The sequence below is a fragment of the Symsagittifera roscoffensis genome, chromosome 6 (genome assembly GCF_963678635.1).
Source record: "Symsagittifera roscoffensis chromosome 6, txSymRosc1.1, whole genome shotgun sequence".
Taxonomy (NCBI): domain Eukaryota; kingdom Metazoa; phylum Xenacoelomorpha; order Acoela; family Convolutidae; genus Symsagittifera; species Symsagittifera roscoffensis.
In genome coordinates, this window is record NC_087067.1 from 24,708,753 (window position 1) to 24,734,848 (window position 26,096).

The 26,096-nt window shown below is 33.0% G+C and overlaps 1 protein-coding gene across 1 annotated transcript in view; it reads right to left on the reverse strand.

The window, feature by feature from the left end:
- LOC134847719 (elongation factor G, mitochondrial-like) overlaps positions 1-26,096 on the reverse strand; it is a 540,091-nt gene that overhangs the window by 84,934 nt on the left and 429,061 nt on the right. The window lies entirely within an intron of this gene.

Sequence of the window (26,096 nt, forward strand, 5' to 3'; positions counted from 1 at the left end):
AAATTGTTAAGTTTAGGTGTGTTTAAAGCACAGGTAGATCATGTGCATGACACTACCAGAAGTAGATAATAGGTATTTGAAGTCGGGTGAAAAAAATTTGAGCATGAACAAAATCTACGCTATATTCCATGATTTTAGGTGGTCAAAATATGTATACTGTACACGTGATGACGAATGCCAGCTTGTGAGTGTAACATTTTCCGATTGAAGAACTGGTCATTTTTGTTCAAAATTGGTCGTTGATTAATTTTGAACACCTGCGACTTAACCCTGGTCATTTTAAAGTTCATTGTTGTAGTGTTGTAAATACTACACAGACAAAAGACCGGTGTCTAAATTGTTTACTTTGTACGATCCAATTCTAAATTTAAGCGTGTCATTTGAATTAAAGCCTCTATTCACTTAATCAGATAGTGCGATACGCATTATTATGTTATAGAAAATTCACTACTTTTTAAATGCTTGTCCAATTCTTCTCATTTTTTTATGCTCAGTATTTCATAAGGGTGGTGATTACTAACACGTCTCTTTCAATTATAACCTTAAAAAACGATAAAAACTTAATAGTCTTGCTGGCTGCCCAGGATTTCTTTTTGCTTTGATTAAGAAGAGATGCACCTAGAATATGATGCATCAGAGAAACAACTTAGGTTTTTATAGGAGTTTTAAATAAGATCGAACTGAAGGCTGCGGATTTGATCAAAAAAGACTAATAATTAAAGGATATTAAATTTGAAAAAAATCACATTAAATCTAGTTGAAATTTCCCTTATGATGAAGGAAGAATAAAGGGGCAGTGGAAACCTGAGTATTTTGATAGATGAATCAGCCGCCGGCTTATGCTTACGAGGAAACTTCTGGCCTGAAACTTTCAGCGTTTCGTTTTTCTCAGTCAGCAGCAAGTTCTTAAATCCTATAACTTCAGTTTTCCAAAAAAAAAATTTCCTTTTCTTTTTTTAAAATTTATAAAATTGGTCTTTTGTCAGTAAAAACAGAATTCTAAACATCGATAAAAAAAGTAAATCGAGATCATCAAAAACAACACAAGTGAGAGCCTGAAGATCAGCGGACAATTCTTCGCAAGACGACTCAGAAGAACGGACCCACCGAAGATTGACTTAAGAATTTTATCCCTTCATCAACCATAGTAGAAAGATAAAATACAAAAGTGAAAATATGATCTAAGACCCCGTCCATCGCTTAGTAAATTGTCTTTAATGAACTCTGGTCAAAATTGGTTGACTTTTTGCCTACAAATGAGCAGTTGGCGATCGTTCTTACATAATGGATTCTACTGCACCATGAATTTTTCCTTTTCCTCCCGTGCTTTTTCAATGTAAGTGAGACAACTCTACAGATCACTTTCCATCTTCTGGTGGTTTGCTTTTTGGTTTGTTAATTGATCTTTTTGAGATGTTGTGACTTTACCAGCACTTTCAGTTTGCTAAATCAAATTTGTAGCTTTTCTGACATCAGTTCGATCATCTCAACTAAATGTAGAATTCTCGTGGTTCTTGCTTCTACATAGAAATGATCTTCAATCGTTGTCTTTCATATTTTTCATGTGATTTTCTCTCTGGGCCAAATAAACTTGAATGCTTGAAGTTTCTATTGGTGGAAGTTCTCGTCGAGTCGCCTTCGAATCTGTTTCTATGCTACTTTCCAATCTGCTTGGTACTGGATTTTTCGAGAATTAAATTCATACTACCTAGTAGGTTCTCTCAAAATTTTCGCTGTACCCGAGATGAGGCTTGTAGCAAAACAACAATCCTTCTAATTTCTATTCATTTTTCCAGTATTGACAAAAGTGGTTTTCAAACTGGGAGAAAAAGTTGGAGAAAAATTTTTTGAAGATTCATTATGTGAAACTTCTGACGTTTTTTTTGGAATTTGTTTTGCAAGATACGTCAATTTTGTTAGCACGAAGGACAAGGATAATGAAAGAGATACAAAACAAAATGCACCTTGAAATAAACTATCAAAAATTCAAACGTTTATAGATCTTCTCAGTCTGAGAGTTTTTTTGGCGCTAACACATTTCGAAAAACAGCAGTTGCGTTTTCCGTATTTCAGTCTTTGAGTTGTTTTTCTTTTTTAAAATAATTTTTTATAGACAAATGTGATAGTTTTGAAAAGTTTTGAAGATCCTGAAAATGTTGAAGTTTAGCTTCATTTCCATCGGTTTGATGTGTCTTGAAATTGATGTCCAACGACCGCAATCGCTGGTTGCTTTCTCTTTAGCAGCAATATGACGGGGGAAAGCAATCAACTGCAACCTATTTTTTCTTTTTGCATTTTTGGTCAACCCGAAAACTTAATGCGATCAGCAGAAGAATAATGGTGATATTTTCTGATACTGGTTCAAAGTATCATCAAAAAACTTTTTTGAAAGAACAAACTTACATGTATACGCAAACAAAATTAATACATAAGCAATCAAAAACACTTTTCCTTGGCCAAACTTCTAGAATCTATCGGATTATATAATGGAATCAGTTCTAAATTATACTTATAACCGATTATTTTATTGATAAAACTATCACAATAAAAAATTACTACTTATACAATCATATTCCATCTCTAATATTGACACAAGTAGTTTCAGCACCAGAACAATTTGAATGAACCTTAGACTACAGTTGTTCTCCTTCTGGATAAATTCTAAGAACTAACTCGCGAAAACCAGTAAACACTAGATCTATTGAGACTAGGAGATATAAGAGTAAGATTAAGATTAGTATTAGACTAAGAAGTTGCACGAATCTATCCGGCAGCAAATAAGATAGCGTGACGAACAGACGGTGTACTTTATCTGAAATTACTCTATGAGTACATAACATAAGAACAGTTAGAACTAGACAATTAAACTAACTTAGAACTAGACAGTTAAACTTAGAATAAGACAGTTGCAAAATTGCAGAAATGTTAGTTGGAATAGACAATTTAATTGAATTGTCTTTACGTCTCAATAAACCTACGCCAATTTTCCGAACAAAACAAGAAAAACCAGGTATTGCAAGAAGACCAAGATCAAGGCGTGAACAACGATCAGAAATGGACCAATCTACTACATGATACTACGAACTCACACACACTATCTTTTTTTCATCTCAGCTTCATCACCTAAAACATAACAGCATAAATTCAAAAAACTAATAACAATTAAACTTTAACTTTCAAACTTTTTTAAACTTAAACTTTTACCCAAAAACTTATCAAGGCTTAGCCTTGCTTTTCCATAATGAACTTTTCTTTCATATACAGATAATCAAGGCTTTCCTTGGATCTTTAGTTTCACTTAAAAATAAATTTATTTATTCAATTTTTGATAATCAAGGCGTCCCTTAGATCAAATCAAAACAATTTTGTTTTCCCCACCCGATAAATTTAAAAGTGTCTAACGACCTCAAACGTCGATTAACGCTCCAACCCTTATAAACGACCCAAAATTAATAGAAAATTTTGAAAAACTAACCATTTTATTTAGGATAGGCAGTGAAGCATTTCGGTTCTGCATCCTTCACTTGAGCCCTTCCTTTTATATGAACTAAGCTAAAACCCTTAAATAATTAGTAAGTCATAAAATAGTATATAACGATCTACCTGTGTTCTAATTATACCTGAAACTTGGGGAATGATCTACTATTCTTCAACCCTTGATTACAAATCACAACCCCTAGTTAAGATTAAGTAAGTCCATCACAAATTAAAACCTGGTCACGAGAAAGTAGAAAATCATTCTCACGATATGATATTCTCTCTCCAACCCGTCAACCACGACAATCTATGCCCCAAGTTAGGATAACCACACAAAGACCGTAAAAACTAACAGTTTAGGTAGATAGAAACGCTAACCCCCGAGTAATGCACCCATTATCCTAAAACCTTTGTCAAGAGATAACCTAGAGAGTAAACAAACAATCAAATTACTTAATTGTTTAATTAAAAACGAAAGACACAATCTTGTAATCACACCGCACAGACAAACAATAAGATATATCAAATTAAAAAGAGAAACAAAAAAAAGACAAAAATAACAAAACAAAAGCAAATTATCAAAAGAAGATTTTCAAAAAAACGGCAGCGCAGATTCAGAATCAGATATAAACACAATACAGGAACTTCAACACATGAAAGATTCAATAAATAAGAGTAACCCTATAGAAAATCAAAAAAATTTTCTGACCCAGAAGCTACATCACCATCATCAATTATAGGAAAACTCAGAATAAAGAAATCATTAATTAACAAACCAGTACGCCTATATAATTGGAATCAACCAATAAGTCATATTGAAAGTTACCCATTAACAGCTCCAAGATACAAAAGGTTAAAAACCAACAAAAACTTCGACGATAACTTGATGATTCTCTTTTTTATACAACTACAAAGTGATCCCGCCCAAGGAAAAGTACAATTTTGTTACAATTTAATTGTAAATTTATTCGAAAAAGAAATAGCCCATGTAAACAAGAGTTTCCTGCAATAAGAATAAAGCGACAAATCCTTGATCGCTATCTCAAAAATATATATGATATATATCATCATATTACGGTATAATCACAATTGAAATCTAGTTACCACAATCAAACCACTCTACACATCAAGTGAAAACAGATGATATAGATATAAAATTCTCAAAAGTTTTCGCAGAAAATATAAAAACTGAACAACCCCAAAATTCACAAAGAGCCAATTCATTATTCACAAATGATGTTTTTTCAAAAATTTATAGCTATATATCTTTCTTAGAAAAGAAAAAAGCGCAAAATATATCACCGCCTCAAACATCCCGGCACTCAACTGTAGAACAAGAAATCTATCTTTTCCCAAAATTTTAGATGCAATATGTGAAAACCTTATATGTAACGAAATTTCACAAAATGTCAAACATGATCCACAAAGAATACTAGCAGGGTTCTTAATTGATTATTTTGTCCATAACATCGATCTCATACCTCAATCAAGAAAAAGTTTTCGACCGCAAAGCTCTGACGATGAAACTGTATTAGCAGATGAAACAGATTATGTTTGGGACCCTGATTGGTCTCATCTATCTTTTATTAATATGAAAACTGACATATCAAGTACAGGAATCACTACTATCTCTACGCATGATGACTATGTTAGAATAACTCCACTTACTATTGATGCAACACCTTTAAATTATAAAGCCATGTTTACTGACAGAACAGGAAACAATAGCTTAAACTCCACATTCATTAATACACAAAAAATGTTAAATCGAACAAAACTTTTTCACAACAAGATATTCAATTCCTATCACATTTCTTTAGCGAAAAATAAAATAGTTGAAACAATGCCAACAAACACACAACAAAGCATTTCCCCCATTCATCCTACACTTACAACTCCACAAAACAAAAACACTGCATTTTACAAACAACACTACAATCCACAGAAAAAACATCTGTTACTCCAAATTTCTCAATGGTTTATCAACCATTTAGACCAGCAACGACATCATGCGGAAACCAAAAAAAAAACAAGAAACGTCTAATCGAAACGATTTTTCAGATCATAACTACATTTTTTTTTGCAAAAGATTAAAAAAAAACAAATTTCAACTATATGAACAGTCAAACTAACCACAGGCACAAAACTGCAATCAACAGGTACCACAACAAGCATCTCACGCAATTAACAACGAGCTACAGTGGATTTTAGCGAAAACTTTCCGTTCTTTCAACAAAATAAAAACATATTTAATAAACATCTTACAAGAAATCAACCATGTTATTCAGAAGAGGAAGATTATTTTATTCAAAACCAACAACAATTTAACACAAATCATAACCAACAAAACAATAACTGGAATTTTTATCAACCAGATCCTATTTATCAGCCAGATCTTTTTGAACCATCTACACGAAAAGCACAACAATCAAGACAAACTTTTCCTCCAAAACAAAACTCAGCATCATATACTTAAAATTTGCATTCACAAATTCCTATATCTACATAGATTTATCAACCAACACGAATGCAAAATGAAATCCCGTTGCCATCTTATTTACAACAACATGAAAATACAAAAACACAATTTACAAATTTTTCTCAAATACCAAACGCCGCAGAATCATTCCAAATGATATGAGTCCATACCTCATGGGTGGATGTTCTCTATCTTCTAATAAACCACTCAAAAAAAAATACTCACGAAAGATTATTTAAACGCAGTCACAGCTAACCTAATTTTAAATATAGTTTTGACCAGTATAATTTTAAATATAGGACCCGAACTAGTAAATACGCAACTTCAACAAAATTGGATACATAGACGCACAGCTCTTATCCAAGCCACAATTGATGGCGCAGCCTAAAAACGGTTTTCAGTTTTACCTATAGACATTAAATCAGAATGGAAAAGATTCACCAATAAGTTTTCAAAAATGTTCGACTCTGAAAGAATTCTATGCAACAAAATCCGTAAACTCCCTAATAAAACATTTAAGCAACTTGCTGTAAGAATCGAAACCTTAGTAAGGATACGCATGATTATAAAAACACAAAGATGACTGAAGTCTTAATGATGACTCTAACACCACAACTAGAAAAATACAATCAAAAAAGAGAGCATCACATCCATCTTCAATTCGAGAACCTGATAAAGACTTCCGAAACCCAGTAGACGAATTAGAACAAACTGAAATCACTATAAAATTGAAGAAACGGAAAATTTAAAATCAAAATACGTGAACAAAATCCATACAACTCTTCTAAAAAAAAAAAATTCTTGACACCGACACTGAACCAGCTGAAAAAATCACTCAAATATTAAATATCTACGAGAAAAATCCAAATTTTCAAGGCAAACCATCATTTAAAAAAGGTGTAACTAATGGCGTAGATATGGACATAGCATTGCTGCATATAGGCAAAAACAACAAGATGATCAGAACAAACCACAGAAACATAGAGAACCAAATAAATCCTTTTATCAGTGCATGAAAAAAGACCAGAATTTACCAAACAAAATTTTTCACAATCATAATAGTTCAAGAAAACCACTCCCAGATAACTATAATAACTATAGACAACAATCAACATATCGAATAACTGTCGCAGAAGATCTCCTGATCGAAGATAATCACTAAATTTCTCACAAAATAGATATGGTAGATCAAACAATCAGAATAACCAATATCGAAATAATTATTCAAAATCAAATTCAAATAGAAGTAGTTACTCAAATTATAACAGAAATCGTTCTCATTCAAACTCTCAAAATAGATATTTTCTTAAGCAACCGTTCCAGAATTTCCTCATATAATCAAAACAGGAATTACTCAAACAATAGAAATAGACAATACTCAGATAATAGATCACGAAACTATTCAAACAACAGATCAAGTTACATTAAAAATCAAAATAGATTACGTGACAATTCCAGGAATCGAAATTTTAATTAAAAAAATCGACAGAGAAACTATTTTCAGTCACCACTCAGAAATAAAACACAACTTCAAAACTCACACCAAAACTATAGAATTAGTACCCCTAAACATCAGAGACAAGTTATTCAGGTACAATCAAATGGAGAAATTCAAGCAGACCTTTTCGGTTTTGAAAACACAGAGAAGTCAGAGTTACAACTAAATCACAACAATTGTGAATTAACAGATGATGAGATGGAAACAGAAAATGCGCTTTCAATAAAAAAGCTTCCCATTGAAAATGAATACGAAATACCAATTGATTCGACTTATTAACAAAACATTGAAAATTTTTATAGATTCGAAAAATCAGACAATACATAAAACATAACAGATTACACCAAAAAAAAAACTTAGAGAAAGTTCAAGTACGAATAATTTATTTCAAAATAAAACTAATAAATTACAACCACCTAAAGAAAAAATTCGGACAATCCCACTTCTCTTAGAAAGTCCAAAAAGCAAAAATTTTCAATCAAAAGACCTTGAAATTGATTTTTAATAAACTCAGGAGCAGAATCAAATATTATAAATATTCCCACATTGATTGGAATACAAACTCTACATCCAAAATTGTTACCTTGAAAAACTTTAAGCAAGTTAGCTACAGCACAAGGATCAAGTCTAACAAACAATGGAAAAATTCAATTAATTCTCGTTCCCACTCAAACAAATGAACAAAATAAACTTTAAAAAAAAACTTCCAAACAGATATAAAACAAAATATCGTTGAAATACCCTTTACTACTTAATATATTACCACTAAAAATCCTAAACAGTAAATTACATATGAAGGATAAGTACACAAGAATGAAGAAATTATCACTCACATTCTTTCAAAGATTAAAAAAAACTCCATTTTTTTCCAAATTTTATCCTTTATACAACCAAGAACGAAAGCACTTGAAACCCTTATCAGGATATGTCTACAACTTCCCAATCACTCAAGTCCATCAGTACAACATAAGTCAAAATAAACAACAACTATAAACGTCCGGCCTTGAATTCAAATCAATCCATAAAGTTTTTCGAGTAACACTCTCATCAATCAAATACACAAAAAATACAATTTCGGATATAATTGCTTTGCACGTATACAATAGTTCTCTAGATAAAATAACGATACCCCTAGGACTTTTGGGAGATAGTGGAACCAATGCAACAAAATCTCCCACAGTAGAAACAGCATATATAGTAAATAACATCTTAAAATTATTAGATATATGTCAATCAACAATCCTCAATGAAGAATTATCAATTATTAACCTAACTAGTGGTTCAAAACCAAATACAGATTACTTTACAGAAGCACCTTATTTTAGGCCAATATTCAAAATTTCAAAATATACCACTGAACAGAAGAAATTTTATACTATGTTCAATTTCCAACACTCTCAAACCACACTACAAGAAATTGAACAATTAGCAGAACTACTACTTAATTACCCGATGGCTTATGCTACATTGAAATTGATGTTGGAAAAGTAAATTCATCACTACACCTACCTTTAAAATCTGACGCAGTTTTCAAAAAACAACGAGCAAGTAAAGTTCCATTTCCTTTACAAGATAAGTTCAATAGTTTACTAGACATATTAGATCAATATGAAATCATTTCCCCAGTAAATAAAGAAAAACAACCAAAAAGAATTACATTCATAAGCCCCGTTATTATTTTAGCTAAAGGAGTATCATTAAAAGCTGTTTTAGACGCAAGATACCTCAATTCCCTCATTGATGAATCTAAATTTAATTGGCCCATAGAATGAATTCAACTAATTCTAACTACATTAAATCGACAATACTTTACAACAGCTGACAGGAACAGCGCATTTAATCAAATGCCACTAGACGAACAATCACGACGCTTAACACGTTTCGTTGTTGGAATTAACAACAAGAATTTATTCGACTTTTTTATGGATTTTCCATATAAACAGCAGCTTTTTCAGCATTCATGAGTAAATTTTTTTGACCATTTACTCTCAGCAAAAATGTTATAACCTACTTAGACGATGTTTTCATGCCATCACAAACAAAACACGAAATGCTTAAAGTATTGGAAAAAATATCACCAAATACTACCTAAGGAAAACATAAAAGCAGCCCCAGATTAATCACATTTTGTTCTTACCCGGGTTAAATTCCTAGGACATCTTTTCGAAGGATAAACAATCACTCCATTAAAATCTCACATGGACACAAACATAGAACTTCAGTTTTTCTTGGAATGCTAATTTTTTTTAAAAATAAATATGCCTATGAAATTTAATTCTACTTAAAACCTTTTTATAAAACTCTCAGAAAACAAAATTAATTTGTTTTCTGAGAATATTACAAAATATTTTAAAATATAATTGAACTTTATAGGCATATTTATTTTAAAAAAATTAGCGTTCCAAGAAAAACTTGGGTTTTTTGTTTGATGGAGGTTTGAACACCAAAAAAGATTTAGAAGAATTGAAAACACTTCTCACTGAACAAATATCAAACACGGTGCCAGTTCCAGATCAACCAATTTATGCCATGTGCGACACCTCAAACTTTGGAATTGGCACAGCATTATTACAATACCACAACGAAACAAACAAAATGAATCTTATCTCAGCAAAATCAAGACTACTTACACCAGCCGAACTAAGAATTTCTACTTTTATGAGAGAATGTACAGCTATAATATATACTCTCACAGAATATGAATTTTTAAAACTTGGATCAAAACCATCCAACAATTCTATTTACAGATCACTAACCTATAAACTTCCTATTTACAGAAAAATTAAATCCAATTCATAAAGTTCATAGATTTCAACTAAATCTTATGAAATTCCCAAACCTACATATAATATGGACTGCAGGAAAAAATCTTGCATTACCAGATACACTCAGTCGAAATACACCACCTGAATTGTTAACAAGAAAAACGACGGTAGAAGTACTGCAAAAAATAAAGTTTTTCCTTCCAAAAGACGAAACAGCACCACAATTAGTATGTAAATATGCAGTAAAAACCGACATTGATAAGGCACAAAAAATAACTTTCAAGATTTTCCAATATATCAAGGTTGCCAAAATAAGTATTACGAAGTAGGCTTGTTAGGCAACTCTACATTCAAACCGATACCATATTCATCTTGGTTCAAGAACAAACCCAACAAAAACCACTTAAGCACAAAATGTATAGGACAGACCTATTTCTCTTAGACAAAGAAAACTTAACTGATAACGTAAGTTTAACAGAAAACCCAGATTTAGACTCAAAATAGACTTTAATTCAAGTTTTTATTCTACACGACACTCTAGATAGTATACCTCTCTCAAAAACATAAATTGGAAATGTTTTTCTACCAGCCTCAGAAAAAATGACACTGGAACTACTACAGAAATATCAAAACCTTTGCCCAGTCATTAGATAACTTCAATCTTGGCGTACATACAAAACAAAACCCGTAAAGGCAGATATCACAGCTCTAGGAAACAAAAAACTTCTTATATACTTCAGAAAATCTAATAACACATCCATAAATGAGAACACCGATATTTTGGAGCACCAAACATCTGAATTAAGAGTACCCTGTCTATAATTGGGTAGAATACTCCTAGCATTTAACATTTCGCACTCCTTAAATACCAAAGGACATGCAGGATCAGAAAAACATAAACAAATTTTATCCAAACATTTTATTTTCCGAATGCACCAATTTGGATTAAAGTCCTATAAAACGATTGCATAACATGCCAATTAAATAAACCATACCCACATCAGAAACAAAAAAAAGAATATCTAAAAAATTACAATCAACCGGAAAGGGATCATTTCAGATTATTGACAAACCCATTGATGTAACATACAGACTTATTGATTCAAATGAAAAACAAAAAGTTCAACGACGAAACAATCATTTACCACATTACCCAAAAGAACACGCTCTTTGCGAACTAACTTAAATATACTTCTTTACACGACTAAAAGTTGTCCACGACAACTCAGATGATAATCATCAACAAAATCAAGATATAATTTGTTCAACACAATTATTAGAACAAAAAAAAATGAAAATAACCCACCAAAATCTCAAGATATAAGCAATAAAATATACCTCAAAAACAAAAGAAAAATCGAAAATTAGAAAAAAATTTAGCACAAGAAACAAAAGAAAAATCTCAACAACGACAATCATCACGACTCCGAATTCAAGCACGGAAAGATTACAAAACTTTCATCCTTCAATCTAAAATATTACAGAAAAATGAAATTTAGAAATCCCTTTCAAATTAATTAATCATTTTAAAAGTTTTAATTATCGCAAACTTTTCTTCTCTTTTTCATATTTTCTGCTAACAGTCTTGCCAATAAGAATCTACTGATACATTGCGTCATTCTGACAACACTTCATTAGCCGACACATTGCTCACTTCAAACACATATGAACACGCTTTTATATGACAACTTAAATAAGCAAAATCTAACTGTCACAACCCTCCACTATCAACCAGCACAAAAATCAACAATTTTGGCTCAATTTACACTCCACATTTCTCCCAAGGAAAAAAAATATTAAATAAGCCTATAGAAAAACACGACATGATCATTTAGCCTAGGTTAGATATATCTCCTGAATACCCCCAATCATTCAATAGTTAAAAACAAAACTAGGAAGCTCATTCCTAGACCTTCAGAGTTGCCCTCACCAGAAACTGCCCATATCTAACCCACTTGTCAAAAATTAATAAACAATCCGACCACACTCATTTTTTGATTCGGAAATAAAAAAATAAGCCGACGGAGCGAATCATTTCTCAAATGCTTCTCTCTCAATTAGTTCGACTTCTCGAGACACAAACTTCAAAAGTTTTTTCCTTTTTCACAACTTTTTTTCAACTCAGCATATATTGAAATCGAAGACATCTTTGAAATAATCCTCCTCCTCCTCATAATTTGTTTGCAGTTTTTTCGTAATTTTTCATTCCCTCGCAAACGCCTACCTCAACTTCTCAAAAGTCTTTGACCACCTCCTCAGGTACGATATTTCAACAACTATCTAAATGATAAGACTTTTATTCAACAGAAAAGACATCCTTCTTCGTGTACTAATATTTGTCACCTTTCAAGTTTCCCTAATTTTGACAATATGTAAATGTAAAAAAAAGGCAATAATCACTTTTGCACTAGCAACAATCCTCCTAATCATTTTTTAGAAGAATCTTATGAACAATATAGATTTTATTCATAAAAAAAAAAATAATTCAAACAGTTCAATTTTGCTAATCAACAACCAAAACAACAATCTCCACCGACTACGACATCTCAGGAATTTCCAACAACACCAACTTCTAGTCAATTAAATCAACCCCAATAATGAACACGCATTTCACTTCAAGAAATTCCCTATACAATTGAAGAAAGACACGCGTTACTATCAGAATCTTTATTACCCGTAGTTCGACATGCGCCTCTAAACGAACCGCAATACGAACCAACATACAATATCTAACCTTCTCTCCAACAAGACCTTTACAAAACCAGACATACTAGTCAAAACCAAAACCAAACATCTACAATATTAGACAAATAATCCATCACAGATATAAAACAAAATATCGTTCGAATACCATTTACTACTTAATATATTACCACTAAAAATCCTAAACAGAAAATTACATATGAAGTATAAATACACAAGAAAGAACAACACATCACTCACATTCTTTCGAAGATTAAAAAAAACTCCATTTTTTCCAAATTTTATCCTTATTACGACCAAGAACGAAAGCACTTGAAACCCTTATCAGGATATGTATACAACTTCTCAATCAGTCAAGTCCATCAGTACAACATAAGTCAAAATAAACAACAACTATATATATGTCCGGCCTTGAATTCAAATCAATCCATAAAAATTTTCGAGTAACACTCTCATCAATCAAATACACAAAAAAATACAATTTCGGATATAATTTCTTTGCACGTATACAATAGTTCACTAGATAAAATAACGATACCCCTAGGACTTTTGGGAGATAGTAGAACCAATGCAACAAACTCTCCCACAGTAGAAACAGCATATATAGTAAATAACATCTTAAATTTATTAGATATATGTCAATCAACAATCCTCAATGAAGAATTATCAATTATTAACCTAACTAGTGGTTCAAAACCAAATACAGACTACCTTACAGAAGCACCTTATTTTAGGCCAACCTTCAAAATTTCAAAATATACCACTGAACAGAAGAAATTTTATACTATGTTCAATTTCCAACACTCTCAAACCACACTACAAGAAATTGAACAATTAGCGGAACTACTACTTAATTACCCGATGGCTTATGCTACATTGAAATTGATGTTGGAAAAGTAAATTCATCACTACACCTACCTTTGAAATCTGACGCAGTTTTCAAAAAACAACGAGCAAGTAAAGTTCCATTTCACTTACAAGATAAGTTCAATAGTTCACTAGACATATTAGAACAATATGAAATCATTTCCCCAGTAAATAAAGAAAAACAACCAAAAAGAGTTACATTCATAAGCCCCGTTATTATTTTAGCTAAAGGAGAAGCATTAAAAATTGCTTTAGACGCAAGATACCTCACTTCCCTCATTGATGAACCTAAATGTAATTGGCCCATAGAATGAATTCAGCTAATTCTAACTACATTAAATGGACAATACTTTACAACAATTGACAGGAACAGCGCATTTATTCAAATGCCTCTAGACGAACAATAACGACGCTTAACACGATTCGTTGTTGGAATAAACAATAAGAACTTATTCGACTTTTTTATGGATTTTCCATAGTACCAGCAGCTTTTTCAGCAGTCATGAGTCAATTTTTTTGACCATTTATTCTCAGCAAAAATATTATAACCTACTTAGACGATGTTTTCATGCAATCACAAACAAAACAAGAAATGTTTAAAGTATTGGAAAAAATATCACCAAATACTACCTAATCACTCACTATCACCAAATACAATCACTCCATTATCAACAAATACAAAAATATCACCAAACACAATCACTCCATTAAAATCTCACATGGACACACACAAACATAGAACTTCAGTTTTTCTTGGAATGCTATTTTTTAAAAATGAATATGCCTATGAAATTCAATTCTACTTAAAACGTTTTTATAAAACTCTCAGAAAACAAAATTATTTTGTTGTCTGAGAATATTACAAAATATTTTAAAATAGAATTGAACTTTATAGGCATAATTATTTTTAAAAAAAAGCGTTCCAAGAAAAACTTGGTTTTTTTTTGTTTGATGGAGGTTTGAACACCAAAAAAGATTTAGAAGAATTGAAAACACTTCTCACTGAACAAAGATCAAACACGGTGCCAGTTCCCGATCAACCATTTTATGCCATATGCGACGCCTCAAACTTTGGAATTGGCACAGCATTATTACAATACCACAACGGAAAAAACAAAATGAATCTTATCTCAGCAAAACCAAGACTACTTACACTAGCCGAAATTAGAATTTCTACTTTTATGAGAGAATGTACAGCTATAATATATACTCTCACAGAACATGAATTTTTAAAACTTGGATCAAAACATCTAACAATTCTATTTACATATCATTAACCTATAAAAAATTCCTATTTACAGAAAAAATAAATCCAAACCATAAAGTTCATAGATTTCAACTAAATCTTATGAAATTCCCAAACCTACATATAATATGGACTGCAGGAAAAAATCTTGCATTACCAGATACACTCAGTCGAAATACACCACCTGAATTGATAACAAGAAAACAACGGTAGAAGTACTACAAAACATAAAATTTTTCCTTGCAAAAGACGAAACATCATCACAATTAGAATGTAAAAATGCAATAAAAACCGATTTTGATAATGCACAAATAAATAATTTACACCATTTTCCACTATATCAAGATTGCCAGAATAGTTATTACGAAGTAGGCTTGTTAGGCAACTCTACATTGAAACCGATACCATATTCATCACGGTTCAAGAACAATACACAACAAAAACCACCTAAGCAAAAAATGTATAGAACAAACCTACTTCCCTTAGTAGACAAAGAAAACTTAACTGAAAACGTAAATTTAACAGAAACCCCAGATTTAGACTCAAAACAGACAATAAATCAAGTTTTTAACCTACACAAACCTTTAGATAGTTTTTGGAAGTATCTTGGAATGCTAATTTTTTAAAATAAATATGCCTATAAAACTCAATTATACTTAAAAACAATTTATATATTTCTTAGACAACAAAATAATTTTGAATGGACGACAGAACACCAAAAAGATTTGAAGAAACAAAAACACTTCTCACTGAAGAATTATCAAGCACGTTGCCAATTCCAGATCAACCATTTTATGCCATGCGCGACTCCTCAAACTTTGGAATTGGCACATCATTTTTTACAATACCACAACGGAACAAACAAAATGAATCTTATCTCAGCAAAGTCAAGACTAATTACACAAGCCAGACTTAGAATATCTTCTTTTAAGAGAGAATGTACAGCTATAATATAAACTCTCACAGAATATGAATTTTTAATACTTGGATCAAAATATCTAACAATTCTATCTTAAAAAATATCAAACACGTTGCCAGTTCTAGATCAACCAGTTTATGCCATGTGCGACGCCTCAAACTTTGGAATTGGCACAGCTTTATTATAATCACACAACGGAACAAACAAACAGAATCTTATCTCAGCCAAATTTAGAATCTATACTTTTACGAGAGAATGTACACCTATAATGTATACTCTCAGAGAATATGAATTTTTTCATACTTGGATCAAAATATCTAACAATTCTATTTACAGAAAAAATAAATCCAAACCATAAAGTTTTTAGATTTCAACTAAATCTTATGAAATTCCCAAACCTACATATAGTCTGGACTGCAGGAAAAAATCTTGCATTACCAGATACACTCAGTCGAAATACACCACCTGAATTGATAACAAGAAAACGACGGTAGAAGTACTGCAAAACATGAAGTTTTTCCTTGCAACAGACGAAACATCACCACAATTAGAATGTAAAAATGCAGTAAAAACTGATTTTGATAATGCACGAAAAAATAAATTACAACATTTTCTACTATATCAAGATTGCCAGAATAGTTATTACGAAGTAGGATTGTTAGGCAACTCTACATTCAAACCGATACCATATTCAACATGGTTCAAGAGCAATACACAACAAAAACCCCTTAAGCAAAAAACGTATAGAACAAACCTACTTCCCTCAGTAGACAAAGAAAACTTAATTGATAACGTAAATTTAACAGAATCCCCAGATTTAGACTCAAAACAGACAATAAATCAAGTTTTTAATCTACACGAACCCTTAGATAGTTTTTTTTGGAATGCTAATTATTTAAAATAATTATGATTATAAAATTCAGTTATATTTAAAATCCTTTCATATATTTCTCAGACAACAAAATAATTTTGAATGGACGACAGAACACCAAAAAAGATTTGAAGAAATAAAAACACTTGTCACTGAACAAATATCAAACACGTTGCCAATTCCAGATCAACCATTTTATGCCATGTGCGACGCCTCAAACTTTGGAATTGGCACAGCATTATTACAATACCACAACGGAACAAACAAAATGAATCTTATCTCAGCAAAACCAAGACTACTTACACCAGCCAAACTAAGAATTTCTACTTTTATGAGAGAATGTACAGCTATAACATATACTCTCACAGAACATGAATTTTTAAAACTTGGATCAAAATATCTAAGAATTCTATCTTAAAAATTATCAAGCACGTTGCCAATTCCAGATCAACCATTTTATGCCATGCGCGACGCCTCAAACTTTAGAATTGGCACATCACTTTTACAATACTACAACGGAACAAACAAAACGAATCTTATCTCAGCAAAGTCAAGACTAATTACAAAAGCCAGACTTAGAATCTCTTCTTTTAAGAGAGAATGTACAGCTATAATATAAACTCTCACAGAATATGAATTTTTAATACTTGGATCAAAATATCTAACAATTCTATCTTAAAAAATATCAAACACGTTGCCAGTTCTAGATCAACCAGTTTATGCCATGTGCGACGCCTCAAACTTTGGAATTGGCACATCTTTATTACAATCACACAACGGAACAAACAAACTGAATCTTATCTCAGCCAAATTTAGAATCTATACTTTTATGAGAGAATGTACAGCTATAATGTATACTCTCAGAGAATATGAATTTTTTCATACTTGGATCAAAATATCTAACAATCCTATTTACAGAAAAAATAAATCCAAACCATAAAATTTTAGATTTCAACTAAATTTAATGAAATTCCCAAACCTACATATAGTCTGGACTGCAGGAAAAAATCTTGCATTACCAGATACACTCAGTCGAAATACACCACCTGAATTGATAACAAGAAAACGACGGTATAAGTTCTGCAAAACATAAAGTTTTTCCTTGCAACAGACGAAACATCACCACAATTAGAATGTAAAAATGCAGTAAAAACTGATTTTGATAATGCACGAAAAAATAAATTACAACTTTTTCTACTATATCAAGATTGCCAGAATAGTTATTACGAAGTAGAATTGTTAGGCAACTCTACATTCAAACCGATACCATATTCAACATGGTTCAAGAGCAAAACACAACAAAAAACACTTAAGCAAAAAACGTATAGAACAAACTTCCCTCAGTAGACAAAGAAAACTCAACTGATAACGTAAATTTAACAGAACCCCCAGATTTAGACTCAAAACAGACAATAAATCAAGTTTTTAATCTACACGAAGCTTTAGATAGTTTTTCTTGGAATGCTAATTATTTAAAATAGTTATGATTATAAAATTCAATTATACTTAAAATCCTTTTATATATTTCTCAGACAACAAAATAATTTTGAATGGACGACAGAACACCAAAAAAGATTTGAAGAAATAAAAACACTTGTCACTGAACAAAATCAAACACGTTGCAAATTTCAGATCAACCATTTTATGCCATGTGCGACGCCTCAAACTTTGGAATTGGCACAGCATTTTTACAATACCACAACGGAACAAACAAAATGAATCTTATCTCAGCAAAGTCAAGACTACTTACACAAGCCAAACTTAGAATCTCTACTTTTATGAGAGAGTGTAATGCTATAATATATACTCTCAGATAATAAGAATTTTTTCATACGTGGATCAAAATATCAAACAGTTCTATTTACAGATCATAAACCCATAAATTTCCTATTTACAGAAAAAATAAATCCAAACCATAAAGTTTTTAGATTTCAACTAAATCTTATGAAATTCCCAAACCTACATATAGTCTGGACTGCAGGAAAAATTCTTGCATTACCAGATACACTCAGTCGAAATACACCACCTGAATTGATAACAAGAAAACGACGGTAGAAGTACTGCAAAACATAAAGTTTTTCCTTGCAAAAGACGAAACATCACCACAATTAGAATGTAAAAATGCAGTAAAAACTGGTTTTGATAATGCACAAAAAAATAAATTACAACATTTTTCCAAATATCAAGGTTGCCAAAATAAGTATTACGAAGTAGGCTTGTTAGGCAACTCTACATTCAAACCGACACCATATTCATCTTGGTTCAAGAACAATACCCAACAAAAACCACTTAAGCACAAAATGTATGGGACAGACCTTTGGACAGATTTTTTTGTTTGATGGAGGTTTGAACACCAAAAAAGATTTAGAAGAATTGAAAACACTACTCACTGAAGAAATATCAAGCACGTTGCCAATTCCAGATCAACCATTTTATGCCATGAGCGACGCCTCAAACTTTGGAATTGGCACATCATTTTTACAATATCATAACGGAACAAACAAAATGAATCTTATCTCAGCAAAGTCAAGACTAATTACACAAGCCAGACTTAGAATCTCTTCTTTTAAGAGAGAATGTACAGCTATAATATAAACTCTCACAGAATATGAATTTTTCATACTTGGATCAAATATCTAACAATTCTATTTATCAAACCCATAAATTTCCTATTTACAGAAAAAATAAATCCAAACCACAAAGTTTATAGATTTCAAGTAACTCTCATAAAACTCCCCAAACTTATATTTGTCTGGACTGCAGTAACAAATCTTGCGTTACCAGATACACTCGAAAAACACCACCTGAATTTCCTATTTACAGAAAAAATAAATCCAAACCATAAGTTTTATAGATTTCAAGTAAATTTCATGAAACTCCCCGATCTTACATTTGTCTGGACTGCATTTGTCTGCAGGAGCTCTAGGAAACAAAACACTTCTTATATACTTCAGAAAATTTAATAACACATCCATAAATGAGAACACCGATATTTTGGAGCACCAAACATCTGAAATAAGAGTACCCTGTCTATCATTAGGTAGGATACTCTTAGCATTTCACATTTCGCATCCATAAATACCAAAGGACATGCAGGATCAGAATAACATAAACAAATTTTATCCAAACATTTTATTTTCCGAATGCACCAATTTAGATTAAAGTCTTTTATAACGATTGCATAACATGCCAATTAAATAAACCATACCCACATCAGAAACAAAAAAAAGATTATCTAAAAAATTACAATCAACCGAAAAGGGATCATTTCAGATTATTGACAAACCCATTGATGTAACATACAGACTTATTGATTCAAATGAAAAAGAAAAAGTTCAACGACGAAACAATCTTTTACCACATTACCCAAAAGAACACGTTCTTTGCGAACTAACTTAAATATACTTCTTTACACGACTAAAAGTTGTCCACGACAACTCAGATGATAATCATCAACAAAATCAAGATATAATTTGTTCAACACATTTATTAGAACAAAAAATATTGAAAATAACCAACCAAAATCTCAAGATATAAGCGATAAAAAAACCTCAAAAACAAAAGAAAACTTGAAAACTAGAAAACAAACTTAGCACAAGAAACAAAAGAAAAATCTAAACAGCGACAATCATCACGACTCCGAATTCAAGCACGGAAATAATACAAAACTTTCATCCTTCAATCTAAAATATTACAGAAAGTTGAATTTCAGAAAACCCTTTCAAATTAATTAATCATTTTAAACGTTTTAATTATCGCAAACTTTTCTTCTCTTTTTCATATTTTCTGCTAACAGTTTTGCCAATAAGAATCTACTTATACATCGCTTCATTCTGACAACACTTCATTAGCCGACACATTGCACACTTCAAACACATATGAAACTATAATTTAAAGACCTCGAGGTCAAAAATAAGCCACACGCTTTAATTTGACAACTCAAATCAGCAAAATCTAACTGTCACGACCCTCCACTATCAACCAGCACAAAAATCAACAATTTTGGCTCAATTTACACACCACATTTCTCCCAAGGAAAAAAGATATTGAATCAGCCTACAGAAAAACACGACATGATCATTTAGCCTAAAGTAGATATATCTCCTGAATACCCCCAATCATCCAATAGTTAAAAACAAAACTAGGAAGCTCATTCCTAGACCTTCAGACTTGCCCTCACCAGAAATTGCCCATATCCAACCCACCTGTCAAAAATTAATAAACAATCCGACCACACTCATTTTTTGACTCGGAAATAAAAAAATAATTCGACGGAACGAATCATTTCTCAAATGCTTCTCTCTCAATTAGTTCGACTTCTCGAGACAAAAATTTCAAAATTTTTTTTCTTTTTCACAATCTTTTTTCAACTCAGCATATACTGAAATCGTAGACATCTTTGAAATAATCCTCCTCCTCCTCATAATTTTTTTGCAATTTTTTTCGTAATTTTTCATGCCCACGCAAACGCCTACCTCAACTTCTCAAAAGTCTTTGACCACCTCCTCAGGTACGATATTTCAACAACTATCTAAATGATAAGACTTTTATTCAACAGAAAAGACATCCTTCTTCGTGTACTAATATTTGTCACCTTTCAAGATTCCCTAATTTTGACAATATGTAAATGTATAAAAAAGGCAATAATTGCTTTTGCACTAGCAACAATCCTCCTAATCATTTTTTAGAAGAATCTTATGAACAATATAGATTTTATTCATAAAAAAAAAATAATTCAAACAGTTCAAATTTGCTTATCAACAACCAAAACAACAATCTCCACCGACTACGACTTCTCAGGAACTTCCAACAACACCAACTTCTAGTCATTTAAATCAACCCCAATAATCAACACGCACTTCACTTCAAGAAATTCCCTATACAATTGAAGAAAGACACGCGTTACTATCAGAATCTTTATTACCCGTAGTTCGACATGCGCCTCTAAGCGAACCGCAATACGAACCAACAAACAATATCTAACCTTCTCTCCAACAAGACCTTAACAAAACCAGACATCGTAGTCAAAACCAAAACCAAACATCTACAATATATAGACAAAAAATCCATCTCATACGACACCCATAGTTCATTTTAATATACCCTCGTCACCGTCCCCAAACATTCCAGAGCTTTCCAGTAACACAATTCAAAGTACCACCCCACCATTACAAAGATTTTCACAACAGTCTACTCCAAAGATACTATCGAAATGCTTCTGATCAACCCCCACATCTGAACAAGTTTATGAAAATCCCTTTAAATCCCCAACTTCAACACAACGTCTCCCACATTGGATGACAGAAGCTTTTACTCAAGGTGAGCCAAACTTAGTAAATGACTCTTTAGATATCTCTTCCGATACATCTTTGTCACTACAAGAAACTTTATCACTACCTTCAACCCCTTCAACAAAAAGTCAAACTCCAACTTCAACATTTCAACCAAAATTTCCCTACAAATATAGAAAATTGATATAGAGAAATCTTAACCAACATTATACCTCTACAATTAGATTGGAAGACATTCGTAGCATCCCCTACTTTATTTGGTCAACATCTTGATAGCAACAGATTACATAGTTGGGCACTCATCAGGTTACAATACAGACACGATAATCACAAAGACATTCAAGAACATAATACACAGATCCTTACACAAGACAATATAACTCTTAAAGTTGAAATAACAGTAAAATTAAACAATTAATTCCATCACCCTCTACCCCTAGCTCCACCAAATATAACAGCTCAATCTTTACCTCCACCATTTATCATAACAGAACTTATCTATAAAAACAATACTTATACAAAAAAGACGCTTGTATACATAACATTCTATAACCCGTGTTCGGGACTATCCTACACATGTATCTTTTAATAGTTTTTTCCTAAAAACTCTTTCTCCGTTTGTTCTTGTAGAACCAACATCCCATCAGAATGGATGCCACACATCGGAATAAATGATTCTTATGATTGTAAAGCAGACATAAAAAACAGTTGATATGAAGAAATAATGTTTTTCGATTGAAAAATTCAATTAAAAAAGTACATTTAACAAGATTTAAAGACGAAACATTAGTATATCAAAGAATACGCTTACCTTGCAAAAAAGACAAAGGTTATTGCGATCCTACCAAACGAACAGAGGCAACCATGGTCTGGTTCGCTGAAGACCCAGGTACCACATTTCATGTTGCAAGAATTCACGCAAGAAAGATAAAATTTCATCAAAAAATTTTCACTGAATCATTTCCATTTGAAAAAATTAACCTTGATGAAATATGATCTAACAGAAATAGTTATAAAAAATCGACAGAATAGAATACAAATTAACACGTTTTCAAATCTATCCCGATATAGAACTCGCCTGCGAATATAATACTTCACTTTACAAAACACAATATTCATTTTGTGTTCACTTTTGCAGTTCATTGTTAAGCCTCTTTGGCGTTTGTGTTAGTATTTATTAGCTGCACTTTTGTTTTTTCTTTTCTTAATAAGTTTATGTCTGGATGACGTTCATCGAAAAGAGCGTAAAAAATGAAATGAGAGTTTTTATGGTCTACTTGAAGCAAAGATTTTGTTGTGGAGTTTTTGTCAAGAGTCAAGAACAAAGTCAAGATAGGGTAGTCAAAACCAAGATTCAAAAAAATTCCCTGGTTGTGGATGTAACTCCACGTATGTTGGCCTAACGATTCGACTTCTAGCCAATAGAATTGACGAGCACCAAAAAGAGGACTCACCCATAGTACAACATTTGAGGAAGTTTGGAAATGGGGGAACGAGCGCGGGAATGTCATGGGAGGTTATAGTGCAAGCTACACCGACGTCAAGTGTAACATTCGTCTACTGCAGTCACACATGAGGCTTAAGAAAAATAGGCCCTATAACCATTGGCTCAAGAGTCAGGGACACTATCTCTTGTGTTTTTGTACCTCAAATCAGTCGGAGCCAATTTGGTTCGCTTGTGACATGAGACTACGACCCATTACAGCTTAAAGGCTACTACTAAAATATCCCCCCACTCTAGAATTAGAAACGTCCCCATACTTAGGTCTCTAGATACCCAAAATACATGAACGCCGTTAAAAACCGGGTTGGAACAATCCGTTAAGTTACTTTTTATTAGACAGTGGAACTTTGATCCATTTCAGATGGATCAACCTAAAACTCGCCTTACCTCAACATAACAATTATAAAACACACTCTAGAAATTTAAATTAGTACTCACATTGTAGCACGCTCAAGAACCAGGAAGCAAATAAGTCGGTAAGCAACTCAAGAATCAATAAAGTAACTAAAATGAGTTTAATGTTAGTCAGTTTCAATAACAAGAACAAGTTTTTACTCTAGACTGTAAGTTCTCGTGAACCATTGGGACACTCTAGCTGTCCACCTTTCCACTGAAGGTTCACTCTGGTCCAGTTAATAATAGTACTCCAATCACAACAATCCAGTTCGTGGGAATGCTCTCGTCTCTGTTTTAGATGGGACAGCTCTACTCTCGATTATAATTGCTACTGAAATTGCGAATAGCAATTTCCCACTGATTTTTCTAGCAACTTTCCCGCAATTGTCACTCGATCGTTCTGACTTCTCTTTTCTGATTTTCAGTTATCGCGAGAAAATCGTGCATGACAGGTTCCATTCGAAATTTTGAAAAATTAAATTTCACTCCAAAATCAAGTGTTTTTTGCTTCTCTCAAGGTCAAACTTCCGAATATGACCGACTGGCACATACTCCCCGGACTCGAGATCGATGTCCTCATCGCGTGCTGTCTTCTGCCAGTGAGTCCCAGAAAACCGAGTGTTACTCAAGATACAGTGCCAGTGGTCATTTACAGAAGTTTGCAGCAGACTTAAGCTTATCTACACCCCAAAATTCACAGCCATGTAAAATTTTCACACTATCGCTAAACAGCAATCAAAATCTGCACACACCTGCACCTTTGAATTCTTGCTTTCCAAGCCAATCATTTAAAATTTCTTTTGTCCTACTCAATCAGGAAATTGTCATGCAGCATTTTGATTTATATAATAAATATAGTATATTAATAACAATATTTGCTTTGTTAAAACTTCTTTTTCGTGAATCCAAGTTTCACCCGGATCCACGCTCAAGCCCCCCTTTCCCTCTCAAGACTCAAGATCCATTCGAGCCACCTGCTCATCTCGCACTCTTCGCCTTGGAGGTACTGCACCCTGAAGTACTAGATACGGCAAACTGTCTCAACAGTTCCTCTTCATCATCGGAGCTAATCACAATCTCCTCCCAAGCCTTCAGCTGCTCGTAGGATCGCATCCATTCTCTTTGCTCTTGCAACCTCTTTGCTTGGTTGGGTAGTGCCTTCAACCTAGATTCCCGGTTCCAACAAAAGGAGTTGTGCAGGCTCAAGCTCACGTTCTTCGCCAGGTCCTCCTCTAGTATCGATTCCCTCGCCTTGGTATTGTCTCTAGACATTTTACCCACTCTCTTCCATCCTGTTGTGATTGCATTACGATGGGTTAACAGGGGTCTCTTGAAAGCTTCCGGCCCAATCTCGGCCTGGAACTGTCGATACTCTTTTCGATGTTTTCTCATGTGATCTTTCGTTGTCATGTACAACCAGGACGTCAGCGTCGCCCGAAACCATGGGAAGTACCTCAAACGGCTCCAGACATGTCTGACTACCGTTGGTATGGCGAATACCTTGCACGCAGTCTCAAACAACTCGAGTCTCCTACTGTAGTCTATCGCGTATATTGACTCAGCCGTTGGCGTCCCCGCTTCCCGATACTTCGTTATATTCTCTTCTATCCATCTCAGAGCCAACATCATACTCACTACCAAGATCGTCACCTTCTGTCGGTGATCCGGTAGTCCGATCGACCGGATTTCTTCCATATCCCACACCAGGCAAAGGTTCTTGTGATCTGGATACCACACCGTTTGCGCTAAACAGTGGCATGGGCATTCTCCATGGGTGATTTCAATGCTCCTGAAGTTACGCTCCCCCGAGGCTTCCAAGAGAGGCTCAAGCTCCATCATTTTCTCATGCATCGTGTCGTTATCTTCCAGGTTTGGAGCACTTCCCACAGGTTTTCCGATCACGTTTTGTCTCTCGTGATCGCTTGTGTTCTCTCTCTCCAACTTCAAAAGTTCTTCTCCCCAGATTTCACTCAAGTCATCTCTCAATTCTTTTGGTACTGTCCCTCTATTTTTCTCAACAACTTGTGCGAGTGATGCGATATCCGAGCCAACCTCACGCACTTGGGCACTGAGAAGGCCT